Raw genomic sequence first — 18,924 nt, forward strand, 5'->3', positions numbered from 1 at the left:
CTTGAAGTTTTTTACACTCATTTCACAATCCTTATTCAAATGTTGTTCTTTGGGTCATTCACCGGTCAAATTCTACTTTAGCTTCTTTTGCTATCTTGGAAAGGGTTTAGGTAAGGAAATTGAAACTTTCAGGGATGGGTCTACAGGCTAAAGCATGTCCTGAGAAGGTATTTTGAAGTACCTATCTCCACTCCTTCTCCCTTTAGAGGGTCCTGAAAATTGCCAACATGACAGGTCTATACCTATTGAAAATTTGACAAAACAGTATTTTACCTTAATTTTAAGTTATCAGTTTCTTTTTCTCTGGCTTCAGTGCGGAAAATGCAATTCTTGTTATTTGAGTAATTTAAGCCATATCAATGTTTTTTTTTCAAAATTTAGGAAATACATTTTCATATCTTTAAAACCTTATAAATTGGGATTGAGCAAAGTTGTGAAGCTGAAAACAATTTTTTTTGTACTTCATGTAATCAGATGATCTATTTTGCAAGGTTTCACGTTTGTCACAAACACATTTTTAAAGGTCATCAAAGGTCAGGACCCTCTAGAGAGAGAAGGAGTGGAGGTAGTTAAAATACCTTCTCAGGACATACTTTAGCCTATAGATCCATCTCTGAAAGTTTCCTTTTCCTAACCTAACCCCTTTCCAAGATAGACAATAGTAGCTAAAGTAGAATTTTACCTCATTAACTATTTCTACCTTTAATAGTTATTCAATTCGATGAATTTGAATCGTGGTTAACCCGTATATTTCACAGCCAGGAAATTGGTGTTGCTCGAAAAGTTTAGACTTCGTAGGCTCATAAGGAGCTTCTCTAGAAATGATGGTAAATATTTTGGTTAACGGAGTAGTCAGATAGCTAAGAGACAAGCTTACCTATAGAATCAGAATGTCATCCTGAATCCAAATATTACATTCGTTTCCGTTGCAAATTCAATTTTAAGCCCCTTACGGGCCCTCAAAGACGTTACCTCTTATTTTAGACGTGGCTTATATAGGCTACCTGTGCTAGCACCAATCTTGTTAAAGCCGGTTTTCCCGTAAATTGAATCGACAGTGACAAAATCAAGAATCCAATAAATGCGTGGGAAATATGTAATAATGGGCTATATATTTGGGTTGGTTAGAAAGGATGGGTTAGTTTAAGTTAGACTATTGAATCTACGACGAAAACGAATGTCATATTTGGATTCTGGATGACATTTAGATTCTAGAGATAAGTTTGTTTCTTGGCTATGTGAATACTCTGTTAATCGAAATATTTACCGAAATAAGTTCTAATACCCCAAAATTACATAATCAAAATACCTGTGGACAAGGCTGTATCCAGGGGACTACGGGGTTTGACACCCCCCCCCGCCACCCAGTTGATATTTTTTTCCAACTTGTAAAACGTAACAAAAATGCATATAAAAAAATTTTTGATGTGTTTTTTGAAGTTTTTTGTGTGCAAAACCTCCTCCAGAGAAAAATATCCCCCAAGCAAAAATCCTGGATGCACCTTTGCCCGTGGGCTATCAAATATTAGTGTTTTTTTTTTTATTATTGAAATTATACTAAAATCTTCCCTATACGAACAAATGTAGTTAAACAGATTTTCAATACAAACAGAATATTTAATACACGAGCTGATTATTATATAATTACAAGCAATTTGACTTCTACCCTCTTTTATTATGTTGTTGATCTTAGTGGATAAATTAAGAAATAGAATATCTCGTTCTAATAAAATAGTTATAGCCAAGCAAACACAGCCCTCAAAGTTAACATAGGTTTCACGCAAACAACAGGGGACATTCATTTTTGTTAACCTATTTTATCAACTCAACCTTGCTTTGTACAGGTACCTGAATTATAGTTGGATAATAACAGAATTAATATCCACTCTAGCTTTGTTCACACTCAAAATCAAGATAAAAACAGAGTGATTTCAAAAGGAATATCCCCCATATACATAAATGTGTTTCCTGAAACATCAAGGTTCTTGTGGTCAATGCACCGCGCAATCCACGACAAACGTGATAAAATCCAAGCAAAATTTAAACGGGTAGAAAGGATCTCTACCAAACTGGAAACAAGCTTGAATGGCATGTTAAACCACATCTTGAATGACAGGTTGAACTACTGAAAACATTTGTACAAGGTCAATTCTTTGGAAAAGACGGAAATCAGAGGAGTGGAATAAGAAGTTTGGTAACGAGAAACGTGCTCATACCTGCTTACAGCGGAAGGTATAGGGAATTCCCTTCTGACCTGCAAAGTTAAAACATAAAAATATGAGATACTACTATAGAAAAATAAATGAATCACAAAGCGCTCAGAAACTAAATAAATAATTCAACAAAACATAAGATAAACAGATATTCGTCTTGAAATTCGATTTTGAACATAATTCCTTGAACCTTCTCAAGGTCAGAGCGTCATTAGCACTTTACTGAGCACAATTTGTATTATGAGCAGTGTGTTTCTCATTTGTTAAGATTTCACAAAAAACACATCAAACAAAATAATATCACAAGGCTAATAACAATTCAAAAATAAGATTGGTGCTAGCCATCCCTCTTAAACCCTTCAAACAGCTTGAGGATCATTGCGTTTATTCTGCTCCATGAATGGCACCCAAAGTGCCATTTTGTTTGCCATGCGACACTTTTTGATGCTGTTATCAAGCCAAATTAAAAAAAACCCACATAGATGTAAAAATTAGGTTTCAAAAGAGTTCTTGAATGGTTCTTCATAATGTTCCAGTGCCCCACTACCGACAGGTTAAAAAAGAGACATTAGTGTTTTTCATGGAAAAAAAGTGCTTTTCCTTGTTTTTCAAGGCGGGGTTATAAGTCTACTGAATAGAGTTTTCAACCATCCTGATTTCACTGGTACACTTTTTATTTCAGTCACGTCATTATGAAGAGTTGCAGGCTCTTTTTCGAAATATTTTATTAAATTCCTATAGATTCTTTTTGCAATAATACTTTACTATTAAGATTAATCGAGTTAATAATAGTTAGTATTCTCAGATCAGTTGAAAATGACTTTATTTTCTCACTAGGCATTTTTTTAAACATGTTTTTTAACTTCCGGTTACTATGGGCCGTACTTCAGCTTGGGTCTCATTCATATACTGATTTCAGTTTAATTTAATCTATAATTAATATGGCCTAAGACTCTTATTTCTGCTCGTCATTGGTTTCGATACGTCTCTTTAATTTTACTTGAAAAACTTCTTTTTTGTAAAACGTCCTTTTTCGAAACTGACCAAAATATCGTATAGTAGTTCATATTCTGGAAAAAATTTGAGTATTCAGTCAAATTTTGCGACCAACAGTAGTTCGTACGAAAGTTTTTGACAAGTTTTAATATAGAACTTTGGTTGAATGGGACTGAAGCCAACCTGAACCCCCATCCTGTAGAAACCCTTCAATGCAATTGTATCTTAGTTCACTATTTTATTAAAAGGATCTTGTTATTTTATATTTCTTGTTGTAATTACTTGTTAACTAACTAAGAACATGTTAAGGTAATTTATTAAAACGAGCTTTGTTTTGTTGTTTTAAAAAGGGGACGTGAAAAATCAATACAACTATAATTGTTCCCTTAATCTTTTATCTTAATTGCTTCTGGGATTACAATTGAGGTTTCTAAATGGTCTAAAATTTTATAGTTGATCAATGTGAAAAATTCAAATTTTACGCTAAAAATCGATATTAGACCTACTGCATTTTTCTTTAAACATCAAAGTTCTCGTTGAGGCTCCCTTGGTCCAGAGAACTTACAACGAAAATTTCCTGGCGATAGGAGAATAACAATGTTTAGCACTTTTTCAAGTTTTAAGATTCGAAACAACACATTTTTTCAAAATATTTATTTCCTCCTAGATCTTTTGGTTCCAGTATACATACCCAATAAGTTGCTGGCTGATTGGAGACAAAACAAATCTGGGCCATTTTGGGCATCAAGAATCAATCAATACAACAGTTTTTTCCGCACCTTTTGTCTTCATTGAGAGTCCCTTGGTTCTGTTGATATATCCTGTAACTCTAACCCAATTGGGGAAAAAATTGTTGGTCTACTTCAAGGTGTTATATATATATATATATATATATATATATATATATATATATATATATATATATATATATATATATATATATATATATATATATATATATATATTATTGCAAAACGAAAGCCTAGGCCACGGCAAAAAGAGAAAAAACAAGCACCTGCACACCAAATTATTATGCATGATAATAACACACATAACTATAAAAACACAGAGTACATAGCATTAACAATTAAATAGCATAATAATTACAATCGTTAGTTTTAATAATAATAATTACATTTATGTTCGTTAGATTTCATCTAAAAAGGAAATTTACCGCCTAGATTGTACAGAAAGACGGTCAAAAATCGAATTTTTGTACTCTCCTTGGTTTTAGGCACGTATTTACCAAATTTAAAGTGAATATAGACCTATTAACTCGAAAGGCGAGTAAAAATATTTTCACACCGTTCTATTAGCCCAGTTTAATAGCACTGTCAGGTTTGAAGTAGATTTGACCGCTTTCGTGCAAAAGTCGGATGCTTCTGAAAAACATTATTTCCATGTCCCATTTGTCTAACGTACTTGCCCCCCAAAATTTCAAGCCGATAAGCAAAAAAAGCATACCAGCCCTTCTATTGAAAAATTGGCGGAGGCGGTAGTACTGGAAGGTCCGCGAACCCTCTTTGTGCCTCCAATAATATACCTTGAAAGAGCTTACATGATTCCGCCTAAAAAAAGCGGAACACACTCACTCATTTCTGCTAAAAAAAGAAAAAAGAAGGATGAAAAAAAATGCGAAACATTCTTATCTTCGCTTTGAAAAAAAGTTGGTAGTAGGAGAGGTCGCAGGTATCTAGCCCCTGGGTTCTCCAGGAATATAAAATAATAATTCTTGCGTGGTCTCGGTTCAAACAAGATGAGAATTTGTTTACTATTCTGCTGCCAAGTTCATATCAAGAGGAGTAGCGGGAAGAGCCACGAACCCATTTTATGACTTCAATCGTCCTGTCTTGACGATGCAGGATTCCACTTCAAAAACCTTGCAAAACCTCTTCCTTTCTGCAAAAAAAAATTGTGGTTAGAGGGCCGAGGAGGGGTCTAGGGGCCATGTGTTTATTTTGTGTTTTCTTTGAAAATCTTTACGGGGGTCTAGTTCAATGGTGTCGTTTATGGGGGGAGCAGCTCCCCCCCCATATTTTGGAGAGAACAAATTATTATATAGCCCATGCCCCTTGACTATCTGGATATGGACCCCTCTTGTCCCCCAATAAAAATGCTGGAGCTACGTCCCTGGTCTGGTTCAAACAAGGTAACATGTACCCAAGTTTTGACTAAAAAGTTGGTGGTTGTGGGATGGCTTAAAGAGACAATGGGCCAAATTTGAAAATTCTTGCATGATTCCGGTTTAAATCATAAATACTTTTTCTTCCAAGCCTCCAGCAAAGGTTTCCAAAGGCTCTTTTTCCTTATCAGGTCTTTGAAGCAGTTGATGCAGAAGCAAAACCGGTTGTTTAAGTCCGATTATCTAAACAGATTTATTCATTGTTTTCACCACTGATTCCATAATTCATTTTAGATGCTTGTTGTTGCTGGCTGTTTACCAGATCGCGTGTTTAAATACTTTTTCTATGTCATGTGGTATCTATTAACCTATTACATCTAAGATTCAAACAGGGTGGAACATACCTACCTTTCTTAATAGTTGACAGGGAGAAGGGGTGCAGGGAGAGGGGGGCCACGGAGACTCTAGTAGAGCCAGCACATTTTCAAAACAAGCCATGACTTTGCTAGTCTTCGGAAACTTAACTTTTTTGCCCATACCTGTACCACGACAAAAAGGTTGTAAAATTATTTGTGCTTGTAAAATGGTGCATCTCATAAACAAACCTTTCATTATATTTTAATTACATACGCTTTAAACAGATATACTTTTTAAGGATTATTCATCAAGGTTAAAAAAAAAATTACATCAACCTTACTTCAAAATTGATTTTCTTAATGCAAAACTAGCGCTTTACTGAAAACACAAAACATTATTGAGTGTTTGTAGTGTAATGCTTACATGCTTATAGAATTTTTACAGAATAAACGTAAAGCACTTTATATGGTTTAAAATATATTTTTTATGAGTAGTGTTAGTATTGGGATTGTAAATCAACTTATTTCCGAAATTTACATCATCCCTGGAAAATCTTTGTACTATAGGTAGAAAAAACTCGATTTCTATAGTTCATAAAAAATGTTATTAGTTCTCAATTTCGAATAATATAAAAGGGCATTTCTGCATTTCAAAATTCTATATTATGATCAATTAATATTCCGGCTGGTGAGAAAAATAAGGTTACTTAAGTAGTAAGTTATATAAAGGTTTCACGAGTGATTGCGTAATATGACTTACCAGGGTCAGTCACCTATGGATTCTACGAGTGATTGCGTAATATGACTTACCAGGGTCAGTCACCTATGGATTCCACGAGTGATTGCGTAATATGACTTACCAGGGTCAGTCACCTATTACTACGAACGGTGCATGCCTTACCAGACGGGTTTCTGAGGTAACACCCATTTTTAACAGTTTCAATTGCACAAGGAGACAGGTTTCTGGTGGGTATAGAATTTGAGAGTTGATAAAGTGAAATTATGTCACTATTCTAGTTTTTTTTTTAAAACCGGTATTTCCTATAACTTAATAAAGGGTTAAGGTGATTAGCGATTACGAGCGAGGATAGTACGAATTGCTTGTGAAAAAACCCGGATGAATTAGTTGAAAATATAGTTTTAAGAAGAAATGTCTGAAAAGTAACGATAGAATGACATTGTGACTTGACCTCGCTTTACCTCTCCGATGTGGTCTGTATAATACACAAGTAACGTTTGAAAAGTATTGTCAATTTAAAAAGAAATGGTTGAAAAGTGTTTTGAGGGAGATGGGTTGCTTGGAGGGTTGAGTTGCACGAGGGTTCAGTTAAAGGGAGTACAGTTACACGGGGGTTTACTTAAATTGGGTTGAGTTGCACGAGTGTTCAGATAAAGGGGGTATAGTTACACAGGGGTTTAGTTAAATTGGATCTAGTTGCACGAGGGTTCGGTAGCACGAGGGTTCAGTAGCACGGGAATTCAGTTGTACAGGGTTTCGATTATACAGGGGTTCAGTTACATGGAGGGTTCAGTTGCACGAGGAGAGATTTGCGAATTGGAGGAGATGGGATGATAGTGTACTGTATAATACACAAGTGATGTTTTGGAGAGTATTGTCAATTTGAAATAGTTTAGAAATAAAAAAAAATTAACAAGAAATGACTGAAAAGTGTTTTGAGGGAGATGGGATTGCATGGAGGGTTGACTTGCACGAGGGTTCAGTTAAAGGGAGTATAGTTACACTGGGGTTTAGTTAAATTGGGTGGAGGTGCACGGGGGTTCAGTAGCACGAGAGTTCATTAGCATTGGGAGTCAGTTGTACCGGGTTACGGTTAGACAGGGGTTCAGTTACATGGAGGGTTGATTTGCACGAGGGTTCAGTTAAAGGGGGTATAGTTACACGGGGGTTTAGTTAAATTGGGTCAAGTTGCATGAGGGTTCAGTAGCACGAGGGTTCAGTAGCACGGGGGTTCAGTTGTACAGAGTTTCGGTTATACAGGGGTTCAGTTACATGGGGGGGTTCAGTTGCACGGGGGTTGAGTTAAATGGGGCTTGAGTTCCACGAGAGTAGTGCTTTGTCGTGGTTTAGCTTGTCACAGTTACATTCTCTTGATCTTTCAAAGTTCACTTTGATTTTATTTCATTGATTCTTTTTGTTTGCATGTCCGGGCTGGTGTTTGCAAGTCCAAGTTGGGTTTTCAGACCTACGTTTTTTATATTTTCGTGGTTGTTTGCATGTGTTTCCGAAAAAAAAATCATAGTTGTACCCTCAACGCCTCACTCTTTACGCTAATTTTTTTCATTGTTAAAAAAATTAGAATTGTGAGAAAGTCAAGCTTTAACGTAAAGAACGATTCGTTGAGGAGGGGACAGCCCCTTTCATAAACGGAATAATTTGTATTAGTTTTAAGTTTTTAAATCGTTCCTTACTTTAAGTTAAAAAAACTTGTTTTTTACTCAGGTAATAATGGAACATTTAATATTTTTTCCTAATGTAAGTGTTTTCTTAAGAAAATGACCCATCTGTAACAAATATAGCCTTAGCTAGTTAAAACTGCACATAAACTCTTGATTTTTTGTCGTGTTACTTAGATAATAAAGGAACATTTGGTTTTCTTTCCTAATTTAGTGTGTTTTCTTAAGAAAATGCCCCATCTTTAACAAATTTTGCCTTAACTAGTTAAAACTGTGCATAAATTCTTCAATTTTAGTTATGTTACTTAGATAATAAAGGAACATTTGGTTTTCTTTCCTTATTTATGTGTTTTCTTAAGAAAATGGCCCATCTTTACAAATTTAGCCTTAGCTAGTTAAAACTGCACATAAACTCTTAATTTTTTGTCGTGTTACTTAGATAATAAAGGAACATTTGGTTTTCTTTCCTAATTTAGTGTGTTTTCTTAAGAAAATGATCCATCGTTAACAAATTTTGCCTTAACTAGTTAAAACTGTGCATAAATTCTTCAATTTTAGTTGTGTTACTTATGTAATAAAGGAATATTTGGTTTTCTTTCCTTATTTATGTGTTTTCTTAAGAAAATGGCCCATCTTTAACAAATTTAGCCTTAGCTAGTTAAAACTGCACATAAACTCTTGATTTTTGTCGTGTTACTTAGATAATAAAGGAACATTTGGTTTTCTTTCCTAATTTAGTGTGTTTTCTTAAGAAAATGATCCATCGTTAACAAATTTAGCCTTAGCTAGTTAAAACTGCACATAAACTCTTGATTTTTTGTCGTGTTATTTAGATAATAAAGGAACATTCCGTTTTCTTTCCTAATTTAGTGTGTTTTCTTAAGAAAATGATCCATCGTTAACAAATTTAGCCTTAGCTAGTTAAAACTGCACATAAACTCTTGATTTTTTGTCGTGCTACTTAGATAATAAAGGAACATTTGGTTTTCTTTCCTAATTTAGTGTGTTTTCTTAAGAAAATGATTCGGGGAAACGCTGTTTGAGGAGGGGGAAGCTATCAAAATTGTCACTCTTCTGCACCTGAATCAATTGACTTAAGGATTTTGGGAAGAATCTGAAAAAGTCTAAAAAACAGATTTTATTCAGGCGCATGGTACCCTTGTCAGCTGTATTCCACATGAATTCTAGCAACAGTAGCTTCTCCAATGATTTGGGTACGATATTATATGATAAATTACCATCTATCCATGCGTCATCTATAACTCCTCCCTTGGCAATGCGGGCCAATGCCGGAAGAACAAACTTTAACTCGTAATTGGAATTGTGTATAAAAACAGGTGCGAAATATTGTTGTCTAACGTTTGCTTAGCTAGTTAAAACTGCGCATAAAAATTCTAGATTTTCATTCTAACTTAACTTGTAGGAATAGGACTTTATTCAAACAAGTAAATCAGCTTTATTCAATGTATAATAGTGCATAAAAAAAGACTATTATTTTTCCTCATTCTTCCCTCCATAACCACGTGCTAACGCCTCTATCTCGCTTTCACCCAGTTTCCTTCTTAGTATACGATAGAAATTATGGCTACCCCATCTCCATATTCCGTAATAGCCGTCATGCGTTATGTAATGATGATCATCCAATCTAGGTTCCCGATCTAAAAAAAAATGAATTACAAAATCAAAATTAATTTTCATTGAATACTTTTCATTTAAACTTAAAATACGCTAAAAGATGGTCCCCATGAAACTATTACAGTTTCTATAAGAATGAACGAATTTCAAAATCAATTTAATTTTCATATGAATACTTTTCATTTAAGCTTAAAATACGCTAAAAGACGGTTCCCGTGAAATTATTACAGTTTTCTATAAAAATGAACGATTTTCAAAATCAAAGAAAAATGGCCTATCTTTAACGGATATAGCATTAGCTAGTTAAAAATGCACATAAATTCTTTATTTTAATTATAACTTAGCTTGTAGGAAATAATTGAGTCAAAATAAAAACGATCATAAATTAAAATCTAAAAAAAAAAAAAAAATGAATTTCAAAAACAATTTAATATTAATTGAATAATTTTAATTTAAACATAAAATACGCTAAAATATGTTCCCCATGAAACTATTACAGTTTCAATAAGAATGACAGAATTTCAAAATCAATTTAATTTTCATATGAATACTTTTCATTTAAGCTTAAAATACGCTAAAAGACGGTTCCCGTGAAATTATTGCAGTTTTCTATAAAAATGAACGATTTTCAAAATCAAAGAAAATGGCCCATCTTTAACAAATATAGCCTTAGCTAGTTAAAACTGCGCATAAATTCTTGATTTTCATTCTAACTTAACTTGTAGGAAATAATCGAGTCAAACTCAAAACGAGCAGAAATTAACATAAGTTGGGTGCAAAAAACCCCTATGTCTCCCCAATTTAACTTTCTTTCATATGAATACTTTTCATTTAAGCTTAAAATACGCTAAAAGACGGTTCCCGTGAAATAATTGCGGTTTTCTATAAAAATGAACGATTTTCAAAATCAAAGAAAATGGCCTATCTTTAACGGATATAGCCTTAGCTAGTTAAAACTGCGCATAAATTCTTGATTTTCATTCTAACTTAACTTGTAGGAAATAATCGAATCAAACTCAAAACGAGCAGAAATTAACATAAGTTGAGTGCAAACATCCCCTATGTCTTCCCAATTTAATTTTCTTTCATATGAATACTTTTCATTTAAGCTTAAAATACGCTAAAAGACGGTTCCCGTGAAATTATTGCAGTTTTCTATAAAAATGAACGATTTTCAAAATCAAAGAAAATTGCCTATCTTTAACGGATATAGCCTTAGCTAGTTAAAACTGTGCATAAATTCTTGATTTTCATTCTAACTTAACTTGTAGGAAATAATCGAGTCAAACTCAAAACGAGCAGAAATTAAGTTTTTTTTTTGTTCGGCATAGATGAAAGGTCCAATACCTCAGTTAAACTAAGAGGTTACATTTTGACATCGTTTGACAATTTACTAAATTTTAAGGTTTTCTTATGCAAGAGTCAGAACACACACACACAAACACACACAGACACACACACAAACATACACACATGTTACCAAATTCCACATTATTGCACAGAAATACCAAAATCGTAGGTTAGGTTAGCCTATGTATGGATGACTTCCCGTGAAACTATTGCAGTTTCTATAAAAATGAATGATTTTCAAAATCAAATTTAATTTTCATTGAATACTTTTCATTTAAACTTAAAAATACGCTAAAAGATGATTCTCGTGAAACTATTGCAGTTTCTTTAAAAATGATTGAATTTGAAAATCAAAATGAATTTTGCATTTAATACTTTTCGTTTAAACTTAAAATATGCTAAAAGAAGGTTCTCGTGAAACTATTGCCGTTTCTATAAAAATGACTGAATTACAAAATCAAAATTAAATTGCATTTACTACTTTCCGTTTAAACTAAAAATATGCTAAAAGAAGGTTCTCGTGAAACTATTGCAGTTTCTATAAAAATGACTGAATTACAAAATCAAAATTAAATTTCATTTACTACTTTTCGTTTAAACTATGGCAGTTTCTATAAAAATTTTAAAGCTAAAAATTAAAAAGCCGCTTACCAAGTGTAGAGAAATAAAAGCGTCTATTTGCGTTCTACTTCATGATTCTAATTGTAAGAAGGAACTGAACACAAATATCCCTATTTTTTAAGTCATTTTATATGTTATATCATAGAAATTAAAAGAAATTAAGCCTCTTCTTATCAGATTCAAATGCTTAATATCCCCAAGCATATGTGAATCAAATTTAACTTTAAAGTGCTAACGTATCTGATGAAATAATTTAAGTCGTATGATCAATTTAGTAAGAATCTAGGTTCCCGATCTAAAAACAAAAAAAAATGAATTTCAAAATCAATTTAATTTTCATTGAATACTTTTCATTTAAACTTAAAATACGCTAAAAGATGGTCCCCCGTGAAATTATTGCAGTTTTCTATAAAAATGAACGATTTTCAAAATCAAAGAAAATGGCCTATCTTTAACGGATATAGCCTTAGCTAGTTAAAACTGTTATGCAAGAGTCGGAACACACACACAGATATACACACAAACATACAAAATACGCTTTAGTAAGAACACTCGATATCCTTAAAATATCTGATTCAAATTTTTAAACCTACGGAAATTCATATATTTGGTTGATAAGTATTGTTAATTTAAAATAGGATGGATCTAACGTTCCCTTCGTTCCTCCATTTCTGACGGGCAGGAGAGGGAGGGGGTCATCCTCCATTTCTGAGGGGGCAGGAGAGGGAAGGGGTCAATTTTGGAGGGAAAACCAAAAGCGCAGAAATTCTTTATGTGAATTGTAACTTAACTTGTAGGAAATAATCGAGTCAACCTCAAAACGAGTTAGCTACTTGAAACTGTTATGCAAGAGTCGGAACACACACACAAACACACACAGAGACACACAAAAACATAAAAAATGCGCTTTAGTAAGAACACTCGATGTCCTTAAAATGTCTGATTCAAATTATTAAACCTACAGAAATTCATATATTTGTTTGATAAGTATTGTCAATTCAAAATAGGATGGATCTACCGGTCCCTTCGTTCCTCCTTTTCGGAGGGGCAGGAGAGGGAGGGGGTCATCCTCCAGTTCGGCGGGGCCAGGAGCGGGTAGTTGTCAATTTTGGAGGGAAAACCGAAAATTCTCAGTATCGAAAATAAAAAGGGCTATACCTCAAGGGGAAGCTCAGAGCCCCTTCATTCCTCCACTTCTGAGAGCGGGGGAGGGGTTTAATTTTGGAGGGAATTGGTCTCTAAACTGTTCTTTATAAAAAAAGATAGTTTCATTTTTTAAGGTTAAGTTAATTGAGATGAGGTTATGCGCCCGTCGTTCCTTTATTTCTGAGGGGCCGGAGTCGGTGGGGTTCATCTTACATTTCTAAGGGGGAAGGAGAGAGAGGGGGTCAATTTTGGAGGGAAAACCAAAAATACTCAGAATCGAAAATGAACGGGAATCTGCCTCAAGGGGAAGGCTCAAAGCCCTTCACTCCACCACTTCTGAGAGCAGGGGAGAGGGTTTAATTTTGGAGGGAATTGGTCTCTAAACAGTTCATGATAAAAAAAAGATAGTTTCATTTTTTAAGGTTAATTTAGATAAGGTTATATACGCGTATATAACTCTATCTAAATTAACCTTAAAAAATGAAACTATCTTTTTTTTATCATGAACTGTTTAGAAACCAATTCCCTCCAAAATTAAACCCCCTCCCCTGCTCTCAAAAATGGAGGAAGGAAGGGGCTCTGAGCTGTCCCCGTGATGTAGAGCTCCGTTTATTTTCGATTCTGAGTATTTTTGGTTTTTCCTCTAAAATTAACCCCCTCTCTCTCCTGCCCTCTTAGAAATGTAGGAGGAACCCCACCGACAGCGGTTCCTCAGAAAAAGAGGAACAAAGTGCACCACAAAACATATAAATTAACTTAACCAAAAAAAAAGAAAATATCTTTTTTTTATCATTAACTGTATAGAGACCAATTCCCTCCAAAATTAAACCCCCTCCCCTGCGCTCAGCAGTGGAGGAAAGAAGGGGCTCTGAGTTTTCCCCTTGAGGTAGATCCCTGTTTATTTTCGATTCTGAGTATTTTTGGTTTTCCTTCCAAATTTGACGACTGCCCGCGCCGGCCCCCGCCGAAAGGGAGGGGGACCCCCTCCCGCGCCTGCCCCTCACAAAAGGAGGAACGAAGGGACCGTTAGATCCATCTTATTTTGAATTTACAATACTTATCAACCAAATATATGAATTTTCGTAGGTTTAATAATTTGAATCAGACATTTTAAGGATATCGAGTGTTCTTACTAAAGCGTATTTTGTATGTTTGTGTGTGTGTGTCTGTGTGTGTTTGTGTGTGTGTTCCGACTCTTGCATAACAGTTTTAACTAGCTAACTCATTTTGAGTTTGACTCGATTATTTCCTACAAGTTAAGTTAGAATGAAAATCAAGAATTTATGCGCTTTTGGTTTTCCCTCCAAAATTGACCCCCATCCTCTCCGGCCCCCTCAGAAATAGAGGGTGACCCCCTCCCTCTCCTGCCCTTCAGAAATGGAGGAACGAAGGGAACGTTAGATCCATCCTATTTTAAATTGACAATACTTATCAACCAAATATATGAATTTCCGTAGGTTTAATAATTTGAATCAGACATTTTAAGGATATCGTTTGTTCTTACTAAAGCGTATTTTGTATGTTTGTGTGTGTGTCTGTGTGTGTATTCCGACTCTTGCATAACAGTTTTAACTAACTAAGGCTATATCCGTTAAAGATAGGCCATTTTCTTTGATTTTGAAAATCGTTCATTTTTATAGAAAACTGCAATAATTTCACGGGGGACCATCTTTTAGCGTATTTTAAGTTTAAAGGAAAAGTATTCAATGAAAATTAAATTGATTTTAAAATTCATTTTTTTTTTTTTTTAGATCGGGAACCTAGATTCTTAATAAATTTATCATACGACTTAAATTATTTCATCAGATACGTTAGCACTTTAAAGTGAAATTTGATTCACATATTCTTGGGGATATTAAGCATTTGAATCTGATAAGAAGAGGCTTAATTTCTTTTAATTTCCAAGATATAACGTATAAAATGCCTTAAAAATGGGATGATATGTGTTCAGTTCCTTCTTACAATTTGGATCATGAAGTGGAACGCAAATAGACGCTTTTATTTCTCTAAACTTGGTGAGCAGCCTTTTAATTTTTAGCTTTAAAATTTATATAGAAACTGCAATAGTTTAAACGAAAAGCAGTAGATGCAATTTAATTTTGATTTTGTAATTCATTCATTTTTATAGAAACTGCAATAGTTTCACGAGAACCTTCTTGTATCATATTTTAAGTTTAAATGAAAAGTAGTAAATGCAATTTAATTTTTATTTTGTAATTAAGTAATTTTTATAGAAACTGCAATAGTTTCACGAGAACATTCTTTTAGCATATTTTAAGTTTAAACGAAAATTATTAAATGAAAAATTTATTTTGATTTTGAAATTCAATCAATTTTAAAGAAACTGCAATAGTTTCACGAGAATCATCTTTTAGCGTATTTTAAGTTTAAATGAAAAGTATTCAATGAAAATTAAATTTGATTTTGAAGATCATTCATTTTTATAGAAACTGCAATAGTTTCACGGGAAGTCATCCGTACATAGGCTAACCTAACCTACGATTTTGGTATTTCTGTGCAATAATGTGGAATTTGGTAACATGTGTGTATGTTTGTGTGTGTGTCTGTGTGTGTTTGTGCGTGTGTGTTCTGACTCTTGCATAAGAAAACCTTAAAATTTAGTAAATGGTCAAACGATGTCAAAATGTAACCTCTTAGTTTAACTGAGGTATTGGACCTTTCATCTATGCCGAACAAAAAAACATAATTTCCGCTCGTTTTGAGTTTGACTCGATTATTTCCTACAAGTTAAGTTAGAATGAAAATCAAGAATTTATGCCCAGTTTTAACTAGCTAAGGCTATATCCGTTAAAGATAGGCCATTTTCTTTGATTTTGAAAATCGTTCATTTTTATAGAAAACTGCAATAATTTCACGGGAACCGTCTTTTAGCGTATTTTAACCTTAAATGAAAAGTATTCATATGAAAAAAAAATTAAATTGGGAAGACATAGGGGATTTTTGCACCCAACTTATGTTAATTTCTGCTCGTTTTGAGTTTGACTCGATTATTTCCTACAAGTTAAGTTAGAATGAAAATCAAGAATTTATGCAGAGTTTTAACTAGCTAAGGCTATATCCGTTAAAGATAGGCCATTTTCTTTGATTTTGAAAATCGTTCATTTTTATAGAAAACTGCAATAATTTCACGGGAACCGTCTTTTAGCGTATTTTAAGCTTAAATGAAAAGTATTCATATGAAAGAAAATTAAATTGGGAAGACATAGGGGATTTTTGCACTCAACTTATCTTAATTTCGGCTCGTTTTGAGTTTGACTCGATTATTTCCTAAAAGTTAAGTTAGAATGAAAATCAAGAATTTATGCGCAGTTTTAACTAGCTAAGGCTATATCCGTTAAATTTAGGCCATTTTCTTTGATTTTGAAAATCGTTCATTTTTATAGAAAACCGCAATATTTTCCCGGGAACCGTCTTTTAGCGTATTTTAAGCTTAAATGAAAAGTATTCATATGAAAGAAAATTAAATTGGGGAGACATAGGGGTTTTTTGCACCCAACTTATATTAATTTCTGCTCGTTTTGAGTTTGACTCGATTATCTCCTACAAGTTAAGTTAGAATGAAAATCAAGAAATTATGCGCAGTTTTAACTAGCTAAGGCTATATTTGTTAAAGATGGGCCATTTTCTTTGATTTTGAAAATCATTCATTTTTATAGAAAACTACAATAATTTCACGGGAACTGTCTTTTAGCGTATTTTAAGCTTAAATGAAAAGTATTCATATGAAAATTAAATTGATTTTGAAATTCGTTCATTCTTATATAAACTGCAATAGTTTCATGGGGGACCATCTTTTAGCGTATTTTAAATTTAAATGAAAAGTATTCAATGAAAATTAAATTTGATTTTGAAATTCATTTTTTTTTTTTTTTAGATGTTAATTTCTGCTCGTTTTGTGTTTGACTCGATTATTTCCTACAAGTTAAGTTAGAATTAAAATCAAGAATTTATGTTCATTTTTAACTAGCTAATGCTATATCCGTTAAAGATAGGCCATTTTTCTTTGATTTTGAAAATCGTTCATTTTTATAGAAAACTGTAATAATTTCACGGGAACCGTCTTTTAGCGTATTTTAAGCTTAAATGAAAAGTATTCATATGAAAATTAAATTGATTTTGAAATTCGTTCATTCTTATAGAAACTGTAATAGTTTCATGGGGACCATCTTTTAGCGTATTTTAAGTTTAAATGAAAAGTATTCAATGAAAATTAAATTTGATTTTGAAATTCATTTTTTTTTTAGATCGGGAACCTAGATTGGATGATCATCATTACATAATTCATGACGGCTATTACGAAATATGGAGATGGGGTAGCCATAATTTCTATCGTATACTAAGAAGGAAACTGGGTGAAAGCGAGATAGAGGCGTTAGCACCTGGTTATGGAGGGAAGAATGAGGAAAAATAATAGTTTTTTTTATGCACTATTATACATTGAATAAAGCTGATTTACTTGTTTGAATGAAGTCCTATTCCTACAAGTTAAGTTAGAATGAGAATCTAGAATTTTTATGCGCAGTTTTAAGTAGCTAAGCAAACGTTAGACAACAATATTTCGTACCTGTTTTTATACACAATTCCAATTACGAGTTAAAGTTTGTTCTTCCGGCGTTGGCCCGCATTGCCAAGGGTGGAGTTGTAGATGACGCATGGATAGATGGTTCTTTTTCATTTAATATCATATCCAAATCATCGGAGAAGCTACTGCTGCTAGAGTTCATGTGGAAAACAGTTGACAAGGGTAACACGTGCCTGAATAAAATCCGTTTTTTAGACTCTTCAGCTTCTTCCCCAAATCTTTAAGTCAATTGATTCAAGTACAGAAAAGTGACAATTTTGATAGCTTCCCCCTCCTCAAACAGCGCTTCCCCGAATCATTTTCTTAAGAAAACACACTAAATTAGGAAAGACAACCAAATGTTCCCTTATTATCTAAGTAGCACGACAAAAAATCAAGAGTTTATGTGCAGTTTTAACTAGCTAAGACTAAATTTGTTAAAGATGGGCCATTTTCTTAAGAAAACACATAAATAAGGAAAGAAAACCAAATGTTCCTTTATTACCTAAGTAACACAACTAAAATTGAAGAATTTATGCACAGTTTTAACTAGTTAAGGCAAAATTTGTTAACGATGGATCATTTTCTTAAGAAAACACACTAAATTAGGAAAGAAAACCAAATGTTCCTTTATTATCTAAGTACCACGACAAAAAATCAAGAGTTTATGTGCAGTTTTAACTAGCTAAGGCTAAATTTGTTAAAGATGGGCCATTTTCTTAAGAAAACACATAAATAAGGAAAGAAAACCAAATTTTCCTTTATTACCTAAGTAACATAACTAAAATTGAAGAATTTATGCACAGTTTTAACTAGTTAAGGCAAAATTTGTTAAAGATGGGTCATTTTTTTAAGAAAACACCCTAAATTAGGAAAGAAAACCAAATTTTTCCTTATTATCTAAGTAACACGACAAAAAATCAAGAGTTTATGTGCAGTTGTAACTAGCTAAGGCTATATTTGTTACAGATGGGTCATTTTCTTAAGAAAACACTTACATTAGAAAAAATACTAAATGTTCCATTATTACCTAAGTAAAAAACAAGTTTTTTTAACTGAAAGTAAGGAACGATGTCAAAACTTAAAACGAATATAAATTATTCCTTTTTTTAACGCGGCTGTCCCCTCCTCAACGACTCGCTCTTTACATTAAAGTTTGGCTTTCTCACGACTATAATTTTTTAAACAATAAAAAAATTTAGCGTAAAGAGCGAGGCGTTGAGGGTACAAATATGTTTTTTTTTTTCGGAAAAACATCCAAACACCCACGAAAATCTAAAAAACGTAGGTCTGAAAACCCAACTTGGACTTGCAAACACCAGCCCGGACATGCAAACAAAAAGAATCAATGAAATAAAATCAAAGTGAACTTTGAAAGATCAAGAGAATGTAACTGTGACAAGCTAAACCAAGACAAAGCACTACTCTCGTGGAACTCAAGCCCCATTTAACTCAACCCCCGTGCAACTGAACCCGCCATGTAACTGA

This window comes from Artemia sp. Qi Xiang Cuo, chromosome 7 (assembly GCF_049724085.1).
Source record: "Artemia sp. Qi Xiang Cuo chromosome 7, ASM4972408v1, whole genome shotgun sequence".
NCBI classification, from domain to species: Eukaryota; Metazoa; Arthropoda; class Branchiopoda; order Anostraca; family Artemiidae; genus Artemia; species Artemia sp. Qi Xiang Cuo.